The sequence below is a fragment of the Acomys minous genome (assembly GCF_964271855.1).
Source record: "Acomys minous genome assembly, chromosome: 13".
Lineage (NCBI taxonomy): Eukaryota > Metazoa > Chordata > Mammalia > Rodentia > Muridae > Acomys > Acomys minous.
In genome coordinates this window covers 6,888,346-6,914,278 of record NC_140495.1, presented here as the reverse complement: position 1 = coordinate 6,914,278, position 25,933 = coordinate 6,888,346, and the positions used below count along the sequence as shown (strand labels likewise).

General features: G+C 42.6%; 1 protein-coding gene across 9 annotated transcripts in view; it reads right to left on the bottom strand.

The window, feature by feature from the left end:
* RBMS3 (RNA binding motif single stranded interacting protein 3) overlaps window positions 1-25,933 on the bottom strand; it is a gene marked incomplete at its 3' end in the record, with an annotated part of 1,316,912 nt that overhangs the window by 860,601 nt on the left and 430,378 nt on the right. The gene's annotated exons all lie outside the window — the stretch shown is intronic.

The following is a 25,933-nucleotide window of genomic DNA, read 5'->3' as shown; positions in this document are numbered from 1 at the left end:
AAGAACACAAACACGGCTGATAAGAGAGAGAGAAAGAGAGAGATACAGAGAGACAGAGACAGAGACTGTGTAAAAATTAGTTTATCATTTCTTTCCTTCTTAAACATCTGCTTAGCATACAATGAAAATCAATTGTAAAACTTTTATAAATTATTTTTCTTTAAAAATAGGGCATTTATGTTATTTTTTGTGTCTGAGTATTTTGCCTGCATGAATGTTTGTGCCCCATATGTTCACAAGCCTCGTGTCTTCCAATGGAGGGCTTTCGTTCCCCTAGAACTGGCGTCCCAGATGGATGGTGATGTGCTCTCAGAGTGCTGGCTACTGAGCCTGGTTCCTCTGCAGGAGCAGCAAGTGCTCCTAACCACAGGGACATCTCTTCGGCCTCTATGAGGCTTTAGCCGACTTTTAAATAGTAATTGTTATTTATTCTTGCAAACTTTAATACGTGTATATAATGCATCTGGAGTATATCCACCACCTGTAGAGATCTTTAAGATGGAAGACTAACAATAAATATAAATACATTCATATTGCTATAGCCAAATAGATACAAAACATGCCTGATACACATGAAGTCATGAATGGATTCTCACTTCTTTTCTCCTTCCGTCCTCCCTTCTCTGTGCCACATTCTCATTCTTCCCGACCCTTCTCTCCTCCACTTCTTCCGTCCCAAATTCAATCAGCAATTTCTCTTTCATGTGTATCTTTTATTTCTAGGCATGAGTGTTTTGCCTACATGTATGCATGTATGCCACACATGTGCAGGAGCCTGCTGAGACACCGGAAGAGGGTGTCGGATCAAACAGGACTTAAGATGAAGATGGTTGTGAACCACCATGCCGTGCTAGGAACTGAAACTGGGTCCTCTGCAAGAGTAGCCAGAGTTCATAACCATTAATCCATTTCCCCAGCCCCTCAATAGGTGATTTCTTTCATGGTGATATGATCCCAAAATTCAGAGGAAAGAGTAATTTCTATAGAAAAAGCCTCATGAAATCTGATTTCCATCAGGAACATTTTGCTCACATAGAAGCTATGTGATGAGATTTAAAAAAAAAATTAAACTAAACTAAAAATGGAAAGCTAAGCACTGACCCAGACAAAGTCATCTATCCTCTTTCTTTGTGGAGCAAGGTGGAGGAGAAAGAGCCACTGGAGTTAGGCTGGCGTCTGAAGCTCCCATCACATACACCCATAACCCAGAGATTTCTACTCATCTTGCCCACAACGTATGTAAGAATTGCCTATAGATATTGAGAACCGTGAAAAAGACAGGTCTACGAGTCTCACTCTAAGAAATGGTCCTGGTGTAAATGCACCACAGTCTCGTTATACATTCTTTGACTGAGGGACATCTAGGTTGTTTGCAGATTCTGGCTATCATGAATAAGGCTGCTATGAGCAGAGTTGAGCAAAGGTCCTTGTTGTGTGGTGGAACAAGGAAATCTTGAAATTTGCAGGCAAGCAGACGGAACTAGAAGTGATCACCCTGAGTGAGTTAACCCGGACCCAGGAAGACACATATAGTATACACTCCATTATAATTGGATGCTATCCCCGCATGGCTGTCCTCTGAGAGTCTTCACTCAGCAGGGGATTGGGACAGATGCTGGGACTCGCTCTTGGGACTCCTGGTGAGAGTGGTATGGAAGAGTAGGGAGATAGAAGGATCCAGAGAGTCCAGGAACCCTACAAGAAGACCATCAAGGCTGGCAGATCTGGACCCACAGGGGCCTTCACAAACTACTGTACCAACCAAGGACAATGCATGCAGTAAACCTAGAGCCCCTATCCAGATCTAGACAATGGACAGCACATTCTCCACAATTGTGTAGAGAGCAGGGACAGCCTCTGACATGAACTCTGGCGCCCCCTATTTGACTACTTCCCCTTGGAGGGGAGGACAGGTGGAACTCAGAGGAAGGGGAAGCAGGCTACCAGGATGAGACCTGACAGGTTGTGATCATATTGTGGGGGAGGAGGTCCCCTTCTGTCACAGGTCTAGGGGAGGGGAACAGGGTGAAAGAGGGAAGGAGGGGGAACAGGAAGATACAAGTGAGAAGATAACAATCAGATGTAATCAGAATAAATTATAATTTTTTTTAAAAATGAGGGAAAAAAAAAAGAAATGGTCTTGGAATCAGAATGTGGGTTGCACTGTTCTATGATATTTCAATTACTCAGGAAGAGAAAGTAAAATGCCACAACAGAAGAACGCAATCTACTAGTTTTCAAGATGTTTAAAGTAATCTTTAGGGCGTCATCTAAGAGCATTGACACAAATATTATAGGTTTTGTTTATTTAGCATAAGCTTGTTCATTGAGTGTGACGACGGAATTAATCGAACCTACACTAATAGTTAGGACTCAAGCTGTGTTCATATTTCTCGCTAAATTATCCCAGTATTGCTTCTCCATTGCTTTTTTGTATTGAATAATGGCAGTCTGGTGTGCCCTACTAATTGAAACTTATCAATAGTGTAAAGCTGTCCTTTGATTTAAACGATGGGAGACAGTCTACTGAAATACATTATCTCTTCCATTGGAATCCAGTCTAGTCAATAAAAAATATTGTCACAGTTTATAAACATTTATAATAGCAGAGAGGAAAGGACAGGAGTGACAGTGAACTTGGAAGGGAGAAACAAACACACAAACAAACACTCCTCCCGAGAAAACCTGTAAATGCTGAAAAAAAAAAATGAAGACCAGTGTGGACTTCTGGGAGAATAAAATATCGGCCTGAAAATCAAAGCTTTGAATAAATGGAAAGAAGAGGGAGCTCAGGACTTAAGGGCAACACAGCAGAGAGCGCACTGGGAGGACATTTTACTCCATGAAGCTGAGACACAGGGCTGAGGAGACTGCAAGTCAGAAAGTGAGTATGGGGACCAAGCTCTCTGCCCCCACATCCCATTCCATGCTTCCCAAACCAGGAAGGGGGCATCTACAGTTAGATTTATCATCACTTGGACCACAAGCCCGACAGAGGGAGCACAGAAAAGAAACTAATTATTTTGGCTCACAAAATGAGAGATTTCAGTCCGTCACCACGGTTGGCTCCGTTGATTCTGAGAACAGCTGAAGTCCGTGGTTATCAGAGAAGACAGTGTCAGTCTCACACCACAGGGCAGCTGGGATGCAGAATGTGGTGGCAGTGACAGAAAGGGACCAGGACTGGGCACAGGTCCCAAAGAGCACTCCCCTAGTGGCCTACTTCCTCCAACCAGACCCCACTTTTCACATTGTACCACTTGTGAGGAGCAGACTGAATGCTTGAATCTGTCAGTGCATTAAGCCATTTATCAGGGAAGTGACAGGCGGCATGGTTAAGGCGACATCTTCAGACATACCAAGAGGAACCCTTTCCTAACCATCTGGACATTATTTCCTACTCTAAGCGAGTGGATATTCATGGCTGACCATCACAGAATGTATGAAAAGGACATATGCTCTTAGGCTTCTCTCTATGCCAAACATCCCAGAGCATCTCTGGGCCCGCTACTGTAACATCAGCAAAGGCTGGGTAGGGCATGTGGACTCCCCTCTTAGCATGCTGGTTCCGGGAGCTTCAGGAAAACTAAGCAGGCTCCAGACAGGAAGATCCCAATGAGACCCATACCAAGACAGAGCCAAACACAGCCGAAAGTTTGAGAAGTGAGAACAGGAAAAAAAAAATCTTGAGAGCCACCAGGGAGGAACCACACACAAGTCGATTCCTCATTAGAAACCATGCACGGCTAAAAGGAGTGATGGAATATTTATCAAGTATGCTTAGAATTACAGGTTCTGAACTCTATAGATACTGCAGCATCCTCCCAGAATGCAAAAGAAATCTAGAGGAAGTTAAGTGGACCAAAGCCATTTCCGCCCTGCGTTTCCTAAACTCTGCTTGATGGTCGAGACAAAGCCCACGCCAGTATCCGGGGTACTTCTGCACATGCACAGAGAAAGCATCCTTGATGGGCGAGACAAAGCCCACGCCAGTATCCGGGGTACTTCTGCGCATGCACAGAGAAAGCATCCTTGATGGGCGAGACAAAGCCCACGTCAGTATCCGGGGTACTTCTGCACATGCCCAGAGAAAGCATCCTTGATGGCCAAGACAAAGCCCACGCCAGTATCCGGGGTGCTTCTGCACATACACAGAGAAAGCATCCACAAGCCAAATCCAAGATGCTCAGAACAGATGGGATACAGCAAGGCCGAGAAGGCTGGCAGAGCCACACTAGTTATATCAGCTTAATCTTTAAACATTGATTGACTCAGCACAATATCCAATCCAGGACAGAAGAACCAACTGCCAAGCAAGTCCATGGAGGAACAAGCACCCATGGATTGAAACACACATCCATAACTAAAAGCCTCAAAAAACAAAACAAAACAAAACAAAACAAAACAAAAAAACAGGACACTAACCCCCCAACACACACCTTCACAAAGAATACACACAGAAACCTTAAAGTTGATATCATGCCTCATGATTCTTAGCAAGGCCACAGCAGAGCTTGCATATTATAGTGGTTTTTTTTCTATTTTTATCATTCATTTGTTACATTTTAATAATTAGTTCAATGAATTATGTTATCATTATTAAATTTATATAAAATAAATACATTAATGATAAGTTAATGTTTTCTTTTAAAAATTCTTCTTATTATAATTTACTCACATTACATCCCAGTTGTTATCTACTTGCTCTTATCTTCCCGCTCCCTCCTTCCCTCCCTCTTCCACCCTGTTCCCTTACCCTAGACCTCTGACAGGCCGGGTCCTCCTCCCCAGTGTCTGATCACAGCCTGACAGCTAGTGGTGGGATTTCCATGCCCACTTCCCCGCTCCATGCTGGGATTTGGTCTGGCTTGGCCACGCACAGGTCTTGTGCATGCTGCCACAACCACCCTGAGGTCACATGTGCATCCGTCTTGCTATGTCAAGAAGACACTGTTGCTTGAAGTCCTCCACTGCTTCTGCCTCTCACGAGTTTTCTGCCCCCTTCAACAATGATCCCTGTACTATAGAAGTAGAGGGAGGGGCATATGTGTCCCAGTGAGGACTGAGCATTTTTTTGGTGTCTTATTCTCTATGTGTTGACCAGTTGTGTGTCTCTGTGTTAACCACCATCTACTGGAAATGGAAGCCTCCCTGATAAGGGTGGAAAAATAGATGCACTAGTCTGTAGGTGTTAGTTTGCCACTATGTTTATTGGTAATGGTAAGAGGTTCTCCTTTTACCTAGGGCCTTGGGCCTGTCTTTAAAAACAGAGGTGTTTTGTTTTTGCCCAATAATAACAAAGATATAAGCCAACATTTTTGAGGATTTATATGGAAAGAAACTGGAATAGTTAAAAACAATTTCAAATGAGAAAAGGGTAGAGGACTTGCCATATTTAATTTCAAAATCATGTAGCCATGACTGTTGAGAATTTGTTATACTAGCAGAGAAGCTGGTAACACAGATGGACAGACTGAAAAGAGGACAAAGGATGGGTTAACAGCACCTACCGCTGTTTTGGTAAAGTCTAGAAAAGAGTCCATAAAAAACTGACAACTTTTCCAGTAGATGATGCCACAGCAACTGAATATCATTGATAAACCAAAACAACACAAGATGAAGCAAATCCCAACCAACACTTTATGCCTTACTTAAAAATGAACTCTATTTGAACCCCAAACTGAAATCAAACACATACAACTATAAAATGTCTACAAACAAATAAAAGAATAAGAGCTTTGGAATCTGCACGCTGTTCTATGATACCAAAGGGAAACACTGCTAAACTGGCCTTCATTAAGCTTTAAGGCTTGCTCTCCCAAAGTGCTTCCTTGGAGGATGAGCTACAAAAAGAAAAATACGACAAATCACACATGTGACTAACCTATCATGTACAAATAACACATGTGACTAGCCTATCACATACAAATCACACATGTGACTTGAATATCACATACAAATCACACATGTGACTTGGATATCACATACAAATCACACATGTGACTAGTCTATCATGTACAAATCACACATGTGACCATCCTATCATGTGACATAAGCACATGGCTCTCAAACACACCAATATAACCACCTCATAAATCAAGCATAAAATGGGTGCAGGTGAGCAGATACTTCTGTAAACAGTATATGTCAGATAAACAAAAGGTATTCAACACCAGTAGACTCTAGGGAAATGAAAATTCAAAACATAATGAGATATCCTCATGCAACTATTCAATGGCTAAAATAAAAATGAGAGATTGGGAGAAAAGCTGTCAATCACGTGTGCTGTGAGGAATATAAACTGGAACAGCCACTCTGGTGCTGTCTCGTCAGCTTCTCTTATAGAAAGTGAGCAGGCACCTGCCATAGAACCCAGAAACTGCACTCCTGGACACTTATCTCAGAGAAGACTTTACAAGCAAACAGAAACTTATGGGTGAGTGTTCATGTCAGCTCTTCTCACTACAGAAACTGGAGTAAACTTAGATGCCTTTAGTAGACCAACTTTTAAACAAACTGTGTCACAACCATGTCATTGAGTAATACTTAAATTAGCAAGAAGCAAGCTATTGATAGATGATAGATAGATAGATCATAGATAGATAGATGGATAGATAGATAGGTAATTGATAGATGATAGACAGACAGGTATTAGAGAAAAATGATTGATAGATGATAAATCAATAGATGACAGAAGAAAGATATTATCAGTGATAGTTTATATACACAAAATAGATGATATAAATAATAGCTAGATTGATATAGATGGAAATGATAGATTGATAAATTGATAGACAGAGATAGATGCTAAACATTAGGTCATTGATTTTGAATAGATACTATCTTTGAAGTATCTCTAGAGAATTCTACTGAATAACAAACACCCAATCATGAACTCTCATACATCACTTGACTCCCTGACATAACATTCTTAAAATGATAAAAACACCTTAAATAGACTGAAGGGTGAGAAGGGAAAGGGAGCCAGAGGTTGTGGCTTTGGCCTTGAAAGGACACCACAGAAATGTTCTCACCCTCTAGCACCACCACTGAAATCCTCGCTGAGATGCTGCACTGTCCTTGTAGAAGCATCCCCACCAGGTGAGCTGGGCAAAAGGACAGGGGTCACTCTGTGTTATTTTACACATGAACATCTGCAGTTAGGCAAAAAAGCTGGAATTTAAAGTGAACAGTCTGAGTTGCTGTATTTCTCCTGTGCATTGTGAAGGGTGAGCAGACTGCATCCCATAAGAAACCTAATCCCCATATTACACAAGCCCTGTTGGAAAGTTTGTAACCGGATTTTTCTAGCTGATAACGTGTGGAGAAGACTTCAGCCAAGAAGATAAGTGTGAAGATTCTCCCTTTAGTTCTATGCACATTTAAAAATCTACAACATATCCTTTCATAGACACAGGAATCCCCCCCCCCCAACACACAGACACACGTGTTAACTTAAAAGCAAATAGAAGGGTCAGCATCAACAAAGCAAAAGAGATCAGGAGCAACTTGCTTCACAATCATACAGTAAGGGGCCATGGGTGCCGCCTACACTGGGAGCTGGCCCTGGGGCCCATGGACTGAACACCCGGCTGCTTTCCAGCCTCCCTGATGCATCAGCCTCACTCCAGACCCACTGTTCTTTGGCCTTCCATGACTGCATTTTTCTTCTCTTAAATATTACTTTGACTTCTGACTTATCTCCACTTTCAGGAACATGGCACTCATGAACCTGAACCTGCGTGTGACACTCAATAAATAAGTCAAGCAATATTCTGCCTGTGGTGGTTGTATTATCTACTCGTCTTATTGCTGCGACCAAATATCCGACAAAGGCAATTTTAAAGGGTTCGTTTTTGGCTCATAGTTCTAGAACACAGTCTACGACGGTAGCAAGAGCAGGACGCAGCTCTTGGCGTCACGCAGCCAGGAAGCAGGGAACGATGAATACTGATGCACAGCTCGCTCTGGCTTTCTCCTTTTTATTCAGTCTGAGTCTGAGGCTCAGGGAATTGTACTGCCCATATTTCAGGTGGGTCTTCCCATCTCAGTTAACCCGTTCTAGAAACTCCTTCACAGACGTGCCCAGACCTCTGTTTCCATGGTGACTCTAAATCCTGTTGAGCTGCCAATCAATATTAAATACCGCAATGGTCAACAAACTCCTTTTAGTTGCTCCGCCGTTGGTTGTAAGGCGGTAAGGATTAATTCTGTGGGTGGATTTTGAAGACCCCTTTGGCCGCTACTGGCAAATGGGTAGAAGTCAAGGTCCTTTACTGCATCTCTTGATGTCTGCTCCACACATCTCTTGTGTTTCGGTTGTACACAGAACGCATGTACATAGAACATCTACGTAGAACGCACAGCAACATGAGATCACGGCCCACCCCTGCAGAACCTTCCTTACCATTCTGTGACATCCTTAATGCTGTTGGGGTTTAGCTGGCCGGTGAAAATAAGCAATACAAACAAAGAAGAGCATGTCCGTGGTAAAGCAGGAATAATTACAAATTCCTACATTGCCTATTCCTTTCATTAATGCATCTTTTGTTGGGAGTCATCTGTCACACTACCAAGAAGATACCCTAGCCGTCTCTCAAGAATTAAGATCCGTCCAAGGCTCTCCCAGTGTCGTTTGCTCTTGATTGCTTTTGCTCCCTCTCCTCGAGTGTGAGGAGAGGCGCTGGTGGGGCAGAAGCAGCAGCCCGTGTCTTCCACACTGCTGTCTGCAGGGAGCACAGTGTTAATAGTTATGAAGATTGCAAATCGTCGGAGTGCTCGAGAGTTGCGGTTTTTATAGTTAGTTTTGCTTTCTTTTTAATTTTCCACATGAGTGATTTTTTAATAAGGAAGACGGCGAGGACAGATGAAGAAAACTAGGGAAGTGTGCCACATCTCCATCCCCATCTGAGATGGAATGACGGTGGGTAAATATGTCAGTAATGATACCATGATTATCCAGATGATGGTGAACTCCGATAGGGGCATGAGCTATACATCTGGTTGTTACTGAGGAGAAACAGTGCTTTTCAGAAGCAGTGTGTGTGTGTTGGGGTGGTGCGGTAGTCTGTGAGTTCCCACACCTGTGGGGGCCAAAAGAGGTTGTCATGTGTCCTACCCTACTATCCTGCTTATTCCCTTGGGACAAGGTCTCTCACTAGGCCTGGAGCCAGGCAGGTGGCCAGCAATCTTTCTGTCTCCACCTCTGAAGCATCCTGGTTTTTGTATGAGCAGGGACTTGAACTCAGACCTTCAAGCTTGCATGGCAAGTGCTCTTACCCACTGAGTCACGATGCCAGCCCAAAGGGAAGTTGCTTTGCAAAAATAATTAATCTGTTTCCAAGAATAGCTTCAGTATTGGTTGATTATATTAAGAAGAAACTGACTTATTTTGAAAGAGAAAATTGTCTTCTTACCTGAATAAACTATTAGACTAATGTCACCAAGTTACAATGACTCTGCCGTAGGCAACTTGTCAATGAGACTAAAAACACCTTCTACAGAAACACTTAGACCAGGCTACTTTTTTACCAGCCACTTTGAAAAGACACATGCCCATTGTAGGAGACATGGCTAGACCTCTATTCTTTATTTTTAAAAAAGCCATTATAACTGTTGGCCACCAAATAAATAACACAGAGTGAGCACAGGAGAGAAAGAGACAGAGAAAGAAGAGAGCAGATGAGAATCGACTCTGAGAAATAAGTCTTCCAGGACATGAGGGGTAAGGATGAGAATTAAAATAATACAATCTGTCACTGCTGGGGTATCGGTGAAGGGCACACAGTGAGGAGTCACAAAGAACCACATTTAACCTGAGGGCGGTAAACTTCACCTTCAGGATCCTGACTTGCAAACAACCTTGTAAATATTACCACCTGCCCTACAACTAAGTGTGTGTGTTGGGGGGAGCAGGTGTGGGCGTGTGTGCAGGCATGCTCATTTGCATGATAGCTCTCTTTCTCTCTCTCTCTCTCTCTCTCTCTCTCTCTCTCTCTCTCTCTCTCTCTCACTCACTCTCTCTCTCTGTGTGTCTGTGTGTCTGTGTGTCTGTGTGTCTGTGTGTCTGTGTGTCTGTGTGTGTCTTTATGTGGATATAAGAGAAACCCTTTCCTTGGGAGCTGTCTGTTTCCTGTTTTAAGGTCAAGTCTCTCCTTGCGACCTAGGATTTGCTGAACAGGCTAAGCTGGCTGACCAGTGGGTTTTAGAGATCTGTCTGTACCACCCTGTAGTTGGGATGAAAGCACAGAAATTAGGTTTCTATGTGAATTCTGGGCATCAAACTCAGGTTCTCTCACTTGTGTTGTGAGCACTTCACTGAGCTGTCTACCACCCCAACCAATTTTTATACAAAATGCTAATTTTTCCTGGGTCTTTTCTATGATGTCAGCTACAAATGCTTACAAAATTGGGTGCCTTTTTTTTTCAAAGCAATGTAAAAGGACCACACACACCAGAGTCCCCAGAGCCTTTCCCAGTGAAGACGCTGTTCTGTGCTTCTCTATCTAGGATTAGCCACATTCTCCCTTCTCGTCCAATTTCCAGCGTCCACAATCTTTAAAGGATGGTCTTTGTCGGAAATACTTGTCTAGTTATTTTCAGGGGAAACACAGGAGGTTTTGCTTCGTTTTTTTTTTGTTTTGTTTTTTGTTTTTTTTTGTTTTTTGGTTTTTGGTTTTTTTTTTTTTGTTTGTTTTTTGGTTTTTTTTGTGGACAAAGAGAGATGCTTCAAGTCCCTTCGGTCACTGGGTAGGAGCAAGGACAGGAAACAAGAAGTCTGAAGGCAGCGGATGTTGAACACAAAGCCTGGAGTCTACTCCTCCCAGAAGCAGCAGGCTGATCCAGCTGTGCAACCAGGGTGCCCGATTCAACAAGACAAAGCTGAACCGTACAGGGCTAGTGTAGCCCAGGCTGGCCTCACCCTCACTAGCAGGAGATGACCTTGAACTCCCCATCCTTTCTGCCTCTATGACTTGAGGGATGAAGTGACAGGCCGGAGCCACCACACCTGGTTTATGCTGAGACTGGACCACCAGGCCATGCCCACTGACTGAGCTACATCCCAGCCTCCCCTCTGCAGACAATAACTGGCTAAAGACCCGATGTGAATGGCAAACACCATACACAATGCAGAGATAAGAAGCCAAGCACAGGCCTGCAAGTGGTTATTGCAGATTTTACATATAGATTAAAATGTGTCTGTGTATATTTAGCCATATGAATACAATCTATTTTTGTCTTGTGACTTCTTGATTTTGTGTCTGTCTTCTATTTTATCTATACTGGCTTAGCTTTACACTCCAGAAATTCATTTAATTTACATAAAAGTATTCTGCACCATAAAAATTATCATACTTCTTGAATAAATATATAGCTTTATTTTTTCTCTAGATATCAAGTGAGTATTTTCAATATGATTTACTTCTGGTTACTGAAAAGTCCAATTTGTTATGTACTTTATTTTCATGAATATTTGGATCTAATTCTTACAAATCCTACTTCATCCATTACCCATGCATTGTTGTTTATGTGTTTTGCTGGATGCTATATTGTTTTTCTTGAAGTTCTAGTTATGACTGGTCAACCTTTACAAACCTAACTTTAAGGATATGTATAGCACTTCTATGATATTTAATAATTAGATCTAGAGTCTTGGTCTTGCAATACTCACTTAAAGTCCTAACACTTGGGAACAGCGGAGGCAGGAGGATTAAGATCCTGAGGTCAGCTAAGGCATAGCAGGATGGAATCCAGGGTGACCTACATGAGACTTCTCAAACTAAACCAAACAAAGGAATGAACTCACTCAAAACAAATGCTTAGTGTCTACGTCTATCTATTCTTAACTTCTTACTTTCCTTGTAGGCTTAAAAAAATAGCTACTAGGTTACTTTAAGTATCTTTAAAATACTGCTATCCCTGGTCTAGTGAAATGACACTAATCATATCTGTTCCTGTGGTAGAGAGAGGTCCTTCTATGGTAATGTGAAGCTTGAAAGACAGGTGTCACCCTTGTCTTTAAAAGCCAGCTCAATGTGGTCTCCTGTTGTTACAGAACCAGACCAGCTCCTTAAGTCACCTGTATCCCTGAGAACTCTGGTCCTCTAAATTCTTTTCAGACAGACACACATACACACACACACACACACACACACACACACACACACACACACACACAAAATCTCTAACTTCAACCAAATCTTTAAGCAATTTAAGAAGACCTGCTATGTTTAAAAAAATAAAACTATAGCATGTTTGTAAATCATATCTTTTAAGAGATGTAGGAACAATAGTCAGTTGAGTATTAAATTTAATCTCAACAATTATTTTTATATCTGTGTGTGTGTGTGTGTGTGTGTGTGTGTGTGTGTGTTCCACAGGCATCATCCAGTATTTTGTTTCTTGAGACAAGGTCCCTCACCAGCCTGAAAGCTGACAGTTGGGTTCTACGCTGGCTAGCAAGGAAGCCCAGGCATTGACCTCTGTCCATCCCCTTCTTGCCAGGATTAAGTGTATGTGCCACCACACCTAGTTTTTTATGTTTATAATGTGGCTTCTGGGTGTTGAACTCAGACCTTAGTGCTTATGTGACAAGCATTTTATCCACTGAGCTAACGACTCAGCCCTGAGCAAATTCTTAATGCTAATAAAATATGACTGTGTTTGTTACCCAGTCTTACAAAGAAGCACTTTACATGTTAATTATGTTTCTTTGTCTTAAAACAGAATGATGTAAATGTATCTTTACTTGCAGTCACTTTAAAACACAAAATCGGTAAAACAATGGGATGTTTTCTGCAGTGGCATCTCCTGTTCCAGTGAGGGTTTCTATTGCTGTGATAAAACACTGAGACTGAAAGCTATGGGGGAGGAAAAGGTTTGTTTCATCTTACAATTCTCAGGTCACACTCCATCACCTTGGGAAGGCAGGGCAGGAAGTCAGGGCAGAAGCCCGGCAGGAAGTGAAGCAGAGGCCATTGGGGACACTGTTTACTGGCTGGCTCCATGTGGCTTGCACAGCTTGCTTTTTAATGCTATCCAGGACCACTTGCAGAGGAAGCACTGTCTACGGTGGGCTGGGCCATCCCACATCAATCATTGAGAAAAACGTACTACAGACTTGCCTATAGGTCAGTATTATGGAGGCATCTTCTCAACTGACTCCCTCTTCCCAGATGACTCTAGCTTGTGTCAAGGCAACATAGAAACTAACCAACACATCCATTGACAAGCATCTCCTTCCTTCCAGCTTCAGCCTTTGCAATATACTGAAACTCAAATTTCCAAGCTTTCCTAGTTTATTATAGCAGGATCAAAAACCAAAAGTGCTCAGCACAGGGTTAAAATATTCTGTTTGCTGATGATGTTCATTACTTTCTTAACCAACTCCCACTAACATTAAAAAAAGATTCATTTGAAAACTGTGACATGACATATAATAAGCCCTGCAAAATCACACACAGGCATGCACACTCACAGACATTTGTGCAACTCCTAATGGTGGCAATAAATCAACTCGGAATCATAAAAAAAAGTAATTAAGCCCAAAGAATTGCCCTGACTGGATGTTGCTTTTCTTCTTAATATAACTCTAACATGATTATGTATGCATATCTAATTAGATCTACATCTGATGACCTATGGTCTTAGCTTGATGTCTGCATCATAAATGGCCTGACATTTGATTAGTTTGTGTGATTAAATTATGTAATTGCCTAGATGGTTACCAAAGGATGAAAACTGTTTTCTACCGCTAGTTTATTCTGGCACTAGTTAATTATTTCTACCTTTATATATAGCATGTGAACAGACACAAGTATATCTTTGTAGGTTGAAATATGCAATTATCCAAATTCAGAACAGGAAATACACATATATACAAGCACATATACAAAAAGGGGGAGGCATGATATAGGACTTGAACCATCATAAAAACTTGAAGCTGAGATTGGAGAGAGAGCTGAGCAGTTAAGAGAGCTTGCTTCTCTTACACAGGACCAGAGTTCAAAGGCCAGCACTTGTATCAGATGGCTCAAACCCTCCTGTAATCCCAGTTCCAGGACATCTGGCGCCCCTTCTGGTCTCTTTAGGAACCTGCACTCATGCAAACAGATGCATGCAAATACACAGTGAGGGTAGGGGTGGGGGTTGGAGCTTGAGGCCAAAATTCACACTATGGAAGATCTGGGAAATCAGGTCTCTTATATTTCATTTTCTTTTCATTGTCACAGGTGTTGATGGTCCTTGGTGTGATTCATTTTGTAAGAATGATGGATTTATGCAAGTTCTAGAATAAATTTTATTTGTGACTGTTAGAGCAACCTCATTTCTTGTTTTCTGGCAACCCAAGCCAAACGCTGAGTCTTCGCTCTTTGTCCTAGGGTCTGCAGCATCTTTGTTCTAAAAAATCTGGTGTCAGTGGGACTTAGTTGTTTCTAAGCTCAATAAAATGTGAGTTTAAGTTCCAAGCAATAGGTGAAGAAGAGCGAGGGGGAAGGAATCTCTAACCACCCCCCCAACCCAACCAAATTGGATGAAGCAGCGAAAAATTACAGAATGTCTATAAAGACACTCACATGCTAAGCCAGGATGTCCTTTTGACACCAGGACTCATGGTCCTGGTCAGATCCTTGCTGATCTTTATCCCATCTCTAGGATCTGGGGAGTACACCAGCCCTTAATCACTCGGAGGGCAGCGAGAGACAGGTGGGCAAAATTGAAACCCAGAGTGAATCCTCAGAGTCAGTTGTTTTGCCAGAAATTTCTCCATAACAGATAACAAGGAATAAAGTTGGTTGTTGTATGAATCCCATACACACATAGAAAGAGAGGCCAGATTACAAACGCAGCTTTGTTTCAATAGCCGTTTACTTCCTAATGACTGGTCGGGTGACTGTTTAGTGAGATTTGACAAGTTATATTTAAGATAGTAAGTTCCTTAGTGTCTACAAGGGCAGAAGTCAGTAAGAAAATGTCATGTTCAGGAAGTCTGCTTGTTAACTTGTTAACTGACTTAAAAGTAGAAAGAAAACACATTTAAAAAGAAAACAGGAGCAAACGAACCCAAACTGCATAGGAGATCAGCCAGTTTTCTTTTACTCTTAATTAGTTAAAGAGTGATATGATTCTTGCAATAATCACTATGTGAAGACAATGTCTGTGAGAAATTTCAAAGCCAGTCAATGAGCTGTTTCTGTAAGGCCCTGCCTGTGACTGTGCATATAGCTGTGTGCAATTACACCTTGGGGATAGTATCAAGGAACCATTAGTGGCAGGAAGGAATTCAACACACACACACACAAACACACACACACACACACACACACACACACACACACACACACACACCCCTCTTCCATCTTTCTAATTCATGACAAGCCTTAACCTACCCTTTGTCTCCATCCTTATCTCATAAGTGGTATTCTACATAGAACACAGCAGGCAGTAGGGAGCCTGTTGAGTTTGAGTACTGTTAGGTATTTCATATAAATGGGGATCACGTGTTTATCTTTTCATAACTAGCTTATTCACTTAGCAGAATATGTTGGTTACTTCTCTTGGTTGACTTAAGGAAGGAAGGTTTGCTTTGGCTCACCAGCAGCCACCACTAGCTGGTCATTTAACAACACTGCGACCCTTATTTGTTTACCCTGTTTGCTGGAGCTGGACCCTAGGAGGCCACACTTTGAAGATACAGTCTGTCATAGTGGCAAAGGCAGAATCAGGAGCTTGAGGCTGCTGGTCTCACTACATCCTTAGCCAAGAAGCAAAGAACAGTGAGCGTAGTGACAATTCTGGAACTTTGGTTTCCTTAAAAACACAGAGATATTATAAGGATGTGTTATCATTTTAAACCAAGGTGCGGGGATATGGGGCTGCTTTGGAGTGTCCACAGCAGGTGACTATGATTTGCCTCATGCTCTAGCAGAAGCATGGCTTTTCCAGCTGCAGATAGTTTTTGTAATTGTGTGACATTTGGAATTCTGGGAACTGTTCAGAGTGTACATAAATACTACAGCCCTGATAGGCAGGGTCAGTGGTTGTTGGTCATTTAGGGAGGTTGGTTGTGGTTTTGCTAGTAGCCATGGTTAAAGAAGAAACAAAAGGAAAGAAAATAGATTCAGGGATTTTTCTAATTCCTCTCTCCTCTCTCCTTGTTTTTCTCCTATCTAGTGTTAGAGAGTAAAACTCAGATGGGAACAAAGGGTAGGAAAAAGAAGAGCCCACAAAGTAGCAAAGACAAAGTAGCCACAGGTGAGCACTGGTGCTCAGCTCCTTTTCTCCATTAAGAATTTCATTGGTAATTATCATCTGTGTTTGATATGTGTATGGGGGTTCGCATGTATCAAGGCACACATGTGGAGGCCAGAAAACAACTCTATGGAGTCCACTCTCTCCTTTATCTTCACGTGGGATACAGAAATCAAACTCAGCCCTTTACCTGCCACAGCACAGGCTTAGCTTTCTCCTTTCTGTTCAGCCTGGGACCTGGTGCATGGGATGGCGCTATTCACATCAGAGCTGAATCGTCTGTTAAACCTCCCCCAAACACCCTTCTGTGTTTGGAGCATCAAATACGCTCAGAATTGTGTTTCCATGGTGATCTGACAGCTAAGTTGATTTGTCAAACTAAACCTAACTTTATTATGTTATCTGTTGGGAAGCCAGTTTGCCCCCCCCCCTCTCTCTCTCTCTCTCTCTCTCTCTCTCTCTCTTCCTTACATGTCTGATGATGTGTATGCTCATATTACACAATGACATACACTTATGTTTCGTTTACTATTGAGTGATTACAATAGGAGCAGATCCCCTGGAGCTGGAGTTAGAGGGGTTATGATTCACCCATGAGGTGTGCTTAGAACTAAATCCAGGTCCTCTGCAGGAGCAGTAAGCACCTTAACTGCCGAGCCTCTGCTCTAGCCCTCCTTATCATAATTTTATCTCCAGACTTAGTACTAGCACCACCATTGTAACTTCTGACTCTGGTCTTCTCTCTCTTGCTTTGTTCATCTAGCTAAAAGCTTGTTGATTTTATTAGTGTCCTCAGAGAAGCAATTTTCTATTTCATTGGTTCTCTCTCTCTCTCTCTCTCTCTCTCTCTCTCTCTCTCTCTCTCTCTCTCTCTCTCTCTCTCTCTCTCTCTCTCTCTCTCTCTCTCTCTCTCTCTCTCACACACACACACACACACACACACACACACATTGATCTTTGCCCTAATCTTTATCCCACCTTCTTTCTTCTTTCCAGTTCTGTTTTAGTTTGTTTTCCTAGGCCTTTAAGTTATTAATTTAGGCTGGTGACTGTAGATTTTTCTTGTTTATGCTATATTCATTATAGTTATAAACTAGAGTTGTAGACTATAGAGCCTTGATCATAAATATTCAATTCTACTGTTATGGGACTATAGGGAAAATACATTGAGAGTATTTAAAAGGATGGATGTGGTTGTATTACAATAACATTTCACAAGCAGGTACCTGGCTCATGGCTACAGTCTGTCAGTGTCTACCATTAAAGATCATTACACTAACTGCTCTGCTAGGTCAAGAGTCATACATCTTGGACTTCAAGTCAATAGATACAGCAAATTAAATCTTAGATCCAGTACAATTAAACAATAGTGTCAGGAAAGGCCTCTCGTTTGTTATCTCTAGTCTCTAAGGAGAAATATTCAGAGGCTTTTCCTTCAGGAAACTCTGATCTCTAGAATAAGCATTGATGTTTTAAATAAAGTTGACCTCCTCAAGCTTTTGTCCTGTGGTTATTGTTATGAAAACTCAAGTTTGAACTTTTGTGTCTCCTATGGACCAACGTGGCCAAGCTTTCCAAACTTGAGAAAAATCCTGTTGTACAACAAATGAAATTACTCAATAGTTAACAAAAACCTACATGCAAGTCATCACTTAATATGAACACAGAAATCATCAGACACATGAGAAGACAGACATTCGAGAGCATGAGGCTGAAAAACCAAACTGATCCCAGGCGGACAATACAATAAGATTATCTAGCAAACTAAACAGAACTTTAGAAAAAAAATTAGGTGGCATTATAAATAGAAACAAAGAAATAAAAATGAGAACCATTTTTTTTTTTGCTTATTTACATTTGTACCATAGACAAGTGCTACTCTCTCTGTGGCCACAGAGGCATCTTTTCTCTGGGGTTGGCAGTTAATAGAGAGACTCATGACTGGTCAGCATCTTGAGGCTAAGTAACTGTGGAGTGTTTGGCCTTCGAGTGGGCATTTGTCTGTCATTCTTCAAGGACCAGGTATGACCACAGAACAGGGTCAAAAAGACTCTAAGAGTGAGTCAATGGGAAGGGATGCCATGCAATGCCATCTTCTAGACATGGTATGGCCATCGGAATCACGGACACACAGCAGCTGTGAGTCCCTGCATTAAGCAGGGCCCTTCATCCTGAATAAGGGAGGAGCTCCCAATACCTGACATTCCTGAAGAGTCATTGGCAGGTAACATGCCATTTTCTTCAGTGGTGTAGCCACCGATCAGTTGCCCATGCAGTTGCCATGGGGTAGTAAACCACCTCCTATTACTGGTGACGCAGCAACCTTGTATGAGTGCATCGGGTCAACAGTTTTTCCTTTAAAGACCTGAATGCAGAACACTAACTAGTTGGAAAGAAGACTGGGCTCAGCTGGGGCAAGGGAGGGACCAGTGAGGGCAACAGGGTAGGAGTGCAACCACAGAACAGCATACCGATGTATAAACGGAGCTCACAGGTCTAGGGTCCCAGTCAAAGTTCAACTGATTCTCGGGCTTGCTCTTTGGTGAAGGAGCTTGTGATTGACAGGAGACTTGTATGAGGATCTTGGTATTAGATGTGGAGGAGATGGAGAGGGAGGTGGCATTCCACAGTCACTGTTGAGGGTGCTAAGGGATGTGATTTAAGAACTTTCATGAGATCTCTCTTCATGAGGACTCCACCATCTGCCAGCAGTGCCACCCTACAGACCAAGCCTCCAATTGTGGGTATTTGGGCTACAGCCTGCCAACATTTAATATAAAGCATGCTTGTTTTCAAATGGAGTGTTAAGTACTTATGGCATGGCCCTTAGAAGGTAGCCTCGGGGACTCTGAACATGTCTCAGGTTCCAATAGATGCTCTCTACAGACTAAGCCAAAGGTGGAACCTTCTTTCTTAGCCACTTGGCTCAAAAGTAAACACATGCGAGAAAAATCTATGAGACAGGGAGAAGAAAAGGCAGTTTTTCGTGATATGTAGGCAGAAATGTGCTTTTAAGTTTAAGGGGCTTAAGGAGTGCCAGGAAGATGAAAACCCAAATCCTAGACTTGGAAAAATTCTCATTAACTTGAAACTTCAAAGACATCCTTTAAAAAAATCTTTGAAGAGAAGAAATTCCAAGTAAACACACAGGTCTCCAGTGCAAGAACCAGATGACAGACCTCTTCACTGGCATTTTTTGATCAGTGGAGAAGTGGCTCCAAAGATACAAAAAAAAGTAGTATTTGAATTCCATGATTCTGTAACTTGACAAATTATCCATCACACATGCCTGTGGAACAAAGCCGTTCCTAAACACAGGCGCCTGAAAAATGTTCCTCACCCTTCCGGGAAAGTCTCCAGCAGAAAAATGACTGGGGGAGGAAAGGGGTAGAAAGAAGCTTCCAGAAATGAGGTTCTGACCCAGGGGGACAGTCAGAGTGACAGCTCTGCAGTATGGTGGGACAGCACACTTCTAAATGAAGCCAGAGTATAAAGCTCTTCTGAAATAATGGCTGGAGGAAACAGGGCTGGAGGAAAATTCTAGAACTTGATTACTATCCCACATTGACTTAGGGAGATTGTGAAAAGCACACTATCTTTTTTTTTTTTTTAGCAACCAGGTAAAGGCAAAAACTATTACACATTCTAAAACAAACTCAGAGAGTCACATGTGAGAGCCTCAGGATAAACACACGTATTTTCTTAAAATTTTATACTGTTAATCCCTATTGCAACGTCATCATAGGATATACTCTGAAAAGTTGTTGTCATTTGCTATCTCCATTTGTTGTCAGTGTTTACAAGTGTTTCATACGTGCTCATAAAGAACGGTCACTGAGCTCAGAGACGGCTTAGTCAGCAAAGTGTGTGCCTCACAAGGACAGGAACCTGAGTTCAATCCCCAAAGCCCATGTAAACAAACACACAAACAAACAACCAAACCACCAAACCAACAACCCAGCTACAGTGATACACACTTGTAATCCCAGAGCTGGGGAGGTGGAGGCAAGTAAAGCTCTGGGGCTCCCTAGTCAACCCAGCTGATTCCACAAGTTCAAGCCAGTGAGAGAGCTTGTCTCAAGAAGACTCTGTGGACAATGACACTTGAAATATCAGTACCCTGCACACACGTACACACACACACACATGCACACACACATGCAGATGCGCACGTGCACGCACACACGCAGACATACATACACACACGCACATACACATGCAGACACTCACATGTACACACATGCATCTATACAGGCACACATGAAACGCTTATTCCATATTTGTTCGACAATTTTTAAAAATCCATTAAGAAAACTTAATAGTCATTTATATTTCCCCTATACAATAAGCAAATCCCCACTATGGCTAAAGCTTGACTTCTTCATCATGTCTATTTTCTATACATTCAAGGTCTTATCTCACAGTTTCACTACAGGACCTTTACCCTTCTCCCTGGTGCCTCACCCAAAGCAAGGCAGGCCTCCTCTGGCTCCCCCATCCTTCCCATGGCGCTGTCTGTAGATTCCAAAGTCTGTCTCGCTTTGCTGTGGTCTGTCTCACATTTTCTCACCTATCTCTTCAGCACTGTCCCATCCAATGCAGAAGACACCCACGGAGCTACTTCCATTGTGTTATCAGATATTTCCTCTCTACTCACATCCATTTTATCTTCTATGGTCCAGTTTCCTGTTTTATACATAACTTCTCTTTTACTTATTTAGACAGGGCAGTTTGAATCTAACAATTTCAGTAGTTACATTTTTGTGAATCTTTTCCACACTCCGTGGCTTCTGCTGGTAACTGTTCTGTCTGACTCTACTGAGTGTTACCTTTGATTGTCCCTGGAATATTTTATTATTAATTTTTTTTCATTACAAGGAGGCATCCATATCAGCCAACATCCTTTGCTCAGACACTATCTTCAGTCTATTTCTCAGTCTGAATTTCCGCTCAACACGATGAGTCTCCCAGGACTACTTGGACAAAGTGCCACAAACTTGATGATGCAACAGAGATCTGTGTTTCCTGCTTCTTCTGGCCAGAACAGGAATGAGGCGGTGCTGCTGATTTGCTCTAAGGCTCCTAAGGAAATATTTACCCCCTGCCTCTCCCCTGGTTTCTGGAGCAATGGAGCTCTCACTGGCATCCCGTGCCTAGTGGCCCTATCACTTCAGTCTGACTCTCATCCCCTCCTCTCTGTATCTCTCTGTGTCTAAATTTCCCGTGTGTGAGTCACTATTCATACTGACTTCACTCTACCTCAATTAACTCCATACGACCTTGTTTCCTTCCTTCTTTTCAGCATCCTTCTTTGCTTTGTTCCTTCCGTCCATCACATCCCTCCTTTCCTTTCCCCCTTCTTTTCTTCTATCCATCTTCTTTCCTTCCCTTCCTCTCCCTCTGTTCCATCCTTATTTCTACCATACTGCTGGGAATTAAACCCAAATCCTTGCCCATGCCACCACACCTCCTCCACCAGGATGGGCAATTCTCAGTCCACAAGCCAAAACGGAGCCACCCTTCCTTCGTCTGCCTCTGTTGGGGATTTTGTGACAGCAATGGGATAAACAACGACTACAGCTAGCAAAGAAGATGGGTCAAGATTGGACTGATAAAAGGTTCAAGAGTTCAGAGGACCTAGTAGATTTAATTAATATGCACAACCGATGAGTTTCATTGGAGTTATAAACCATGCTTATTATTTAGATCGCTGGGTTAACTTTCTTCTAGGCGAAATCTCCTAGGAGTTGATTTGAGGAGGGAGAAAGGACAAATGTACAATGGCGTGCCTGTAGAGGTCAGAGGGCCATGTACACGAGGAAGTTCCCTCCTTCACTGCATGGGCCCTGAGAATGAAATGCAAGCTTTCAGCCTTTGTTGTAGCATCTTTGCCCACTAGTATCAACTGCCCACTACCCCAGAACTTGATATTAAGAAATTAAGCATTTACAAATAACCCACCTTTATCTACCACATTCACTTAGAAGCCATGAAATTACTATAAAAATTCTCTGCCCAAAGAGCAAACCCCAACTTGTTTTACACTCTATGATCCCTTTGCAGAAACTATCACAAAACCCAGTATACAGCAGGACTTTAAAAGTCATTAAATAAATGTATACTCGCATGAGTAATTTCTCTATTGTTTATAATTCTGACCCTTCGGCACTTTTGCATTCTAATTCTTCTGCAATGAATTTCTTAAATGGCTCTAGTACAAAGCTGTTGAATTTCCTCTTTCCCAGTTCCACTCTCATTGTCTTTTAATGAATTGAAATATTTAAGAGGAAGGACAGATAAAAGACATTTTCCAAATGGAGCTGAGGAAGGCAGGTGGGGGAGGTGTTAGGTTTGATGTGCTAGTGCTCAAAAGTGGGTGCTCTGTACACCAAAAGAAGGAACACACCACTAAGGACATTCGTGGCTAAATAGTCAGAGTGAAATACTGAAACCAGAAGCCACCTCTGGAGGCTGAGGCAGGAGGATCATCGCTACATGAGCTATCTCAAAAAAAACAAAACAAAACAAAAAAAAAAACAAAAACAAAACAAAAAACAAAAAGAGGGAACAGCTAACAGTCACTCTTAGAAACAGTAACTGGACCAACAACTTATATTATAGTGTTTGAACCTATTTTTCATGAAGCATCCCTGGTAAGAGTGTTCCTAGGCAACAATGATGGACCAGTGCCCCAGGCTTCGGATGTTTCCTCCAGGTGTCAGTCATCATTCATGGTCCAAGTTCAATCTCAATTTCTCTCTCTCTCTCTCTCTCTCTCTCTCTCTCTCTCTCTCTCTCTCTCTCTCTCTCTCTCTCTTTCTATATATATTATAAAGTATAGTTTTACTGAAAAGAGCTACAAATATATGTATATATATATGATATATATATATCTGCCTTTTTGCTGTAACAGCAGAATTATCAGTTATGAGAGTCTATACAACTTACATATTTTTAAAAGAGGACATGAAGTTGGTATGGGGATGTTTTGGGGATGGGCGAGTTATAGGGGTTATATCTGATCAGGATGTATTAAAAAAAAGTGTTTAGAATATTCAAAGAATAGTGTTACTTTGGGGGCTGGAGAGATGAAGCCACAGTTAAGAGCACTGGCTGCTCTGCCAGAGATCTAGTTTCAATTCCCAGCCCCCACATAGCAGCTCGCAACCACCTACAACTTTAACTCTGCTGGATCCAGTGGCTTATTCTGTCCTCTTGGGCACCAGGAACATGCATGCTGCACAGATGTAAGACCTACACATGCCAGGCGTGGTGGCACATGCCTCTCATCCAGCACTGGGGCAGCAGAGGCAGGTGTATCCTTGAGCTCAAGGCCAGTCTGGTCTACATAGTGAATTCCAGCCAACTATGGTTACAAAGTAAGACCCTCTCTCAAAAACAAAAACACTTCCCACACACATGACAAACTCTTAAATTAAAAATATTATTTAAAAACACATGACTTTTGGCCATTTAGAGAAAAGGCTTAATGGCCTCTACTACAAACAGTAGCAGACAGCCGACACACCAAACCAAGTTTGCTTTGTAGACAATCCCAATCGCAAACTGGTTTTGTCCAAATGTTTATCTTTCTTTGACCCTATTGGGCTATGAAAAAATGTCGTTGTTAATGACATTGGTGGATCTGAGGCTGAGGAGGTGAGTCATTCAGTAAGTATCTGCTACATAAATGTGAGCACTCCAGTTTAGATCCCCCAGCACCACACTGAAGGCCTGAACTACAGTATGTACCCCTGCAGAGGCAGTCAGAAGGATTGGGGCTGGTTGTCAGTCAGTCCATTTGAGTTGGCAGGTTCTACACCGAGAGGCCCAACCTCCAGATGCATGCTGGAGAATGACTAAGAAAGACACCCAATATTGACCTCTGGCCTTCACACACATACCTACTACATGCGTGCATGTGCACACGCCCACACGCGCACACACACACACACTTTTTTAAACTATGGAATGTGTAGCTATCTTTACATTTAAATGTATTTTGCCTCAATTGCCTTCTGGGAAAAAAAGGGCTAATTTTCTAAATTTCTGCTAAGGAAGAAGTACACTGACTAGCTGCCTCCAGCACATTCCAAAGTTCCTTCTCAGGAGCTGGTTAGCCTTCCACAGTCACTATGTCCTCACTAAGAGTCAGTACCTAGTGGCATCCTGTCTGTCCCTCCACAGTCCCAGCTTGCTCCCATTACTCTGCAGCTCTCCACAGAGGATATCTCCAATTTTGTATCAAAGCACCCTCGTGTACCTACTTTTTCCCTTATTAATGAGTAAGCTTTCTGCTAGTCTGTCTTTTATCTATAGAGAGACAGGAACACAATTTTCTGATTTACATTTGTTTTAACAGTGCAAATTTGAGCCAGGCATGGCAGCTAACATTTACCATGTATACTCGGTGGGTGGAGGCAGAGGATTAGGTGTGTTCAAGGCCAGCCTGGACTATGCACTTAGTTGAAACCAACTTAGGCTACATGAGACCCTGTGTCAAAAACCTGGAAGAAAAAAACAAAACCATAGAGCTGGGATCCACACTCAGCTGCCTTTTCACCATCCCTCATTGAAGGCAACACCACACAGAAGTGTCTGCCCGGGTGTGACTGTAAAACTGATTATTAAGCAGCTGCACCAGCCAGAGAGAGCCTTTCAGGGAAGCTCCATAAAGCTGTTTTCCTTGCACTTCTCCTTGCTCTGAAGGTGCTCCCTTCCCACTTTCCGGCTCTGTGAAGTCATAAATCCTAGTCACAGTCACTGTGGCTGTAATATAGCACAGTGGCCAAGAGCAACTTGGGGAGACAAGTGTTAATTGTGAATCACAGTCCATTGAGGGAAGGAAAGACCTGGGGAACCTGGAGGCATGGAGGAATGCAGCTATCTGGCTTGCTCAGCCTGCTTTCTGATAGGAGCACCAGCCTAGGGTGATCCTAGGCACAAGGGGCTGGACCCTTCCCCATCAATCACTGATTCAGAGGAGAAGGGGAAGCTGTGACTTGGATATAAAGTAAATAAATAACTTAATCAATGAGAGGGGGAAGGGAGAGAGAGAGGAGCGAGAACAGAGAGGAGAGAGAGAAGAGAAACAGGGAGAGAAACAGGGAGAGAGAGAGAGAGAGAGAGAGAGAGAGAGAGAGAGAGAGAGAGAAGAAGAAGAAGAAGGAGGAGGAGGAGGAGGAGGAGGAGGAGGAGGAGGAGGAAGAGGAGGAGGAGGAGCAGGAATAAATATGCCCTAAGAATGCCCTGCAGGCTTGCCTACAGCCTCATCTGGAGGTGGTTCCTCAGTCGAGGCTCCCTCCTCTTAGAAGACTCTAGCTTGTCTCAAGTTGATATAAAACTGTCCAGCGCATCACACTTGCAGAAAAAAACCAGCAGAGATGGAGAGACAGTATTGGGGTCAAGGACGTTTTGAGTATGAGTTGGGAATGACAGGACAAGCTGAAGTGACACCCTCTTCCTCACTGTCATGTGATTATAAGGGTTATGGAAGGGCTGGGGCAGAAGGATACAGGAAACAGGAAACAGCATAGATGAGGTCTAGGTCTAGAGGGGGTGACATCCATGAGGAGGCTAGGGAGCAGCAGACGGAACACCCTTGGCCTTTTTCATCGGTGACAAAGACAGAAGAGACACCACACCTGTACCGTGCATGACACGATCTCCTGCCAAACAGGCA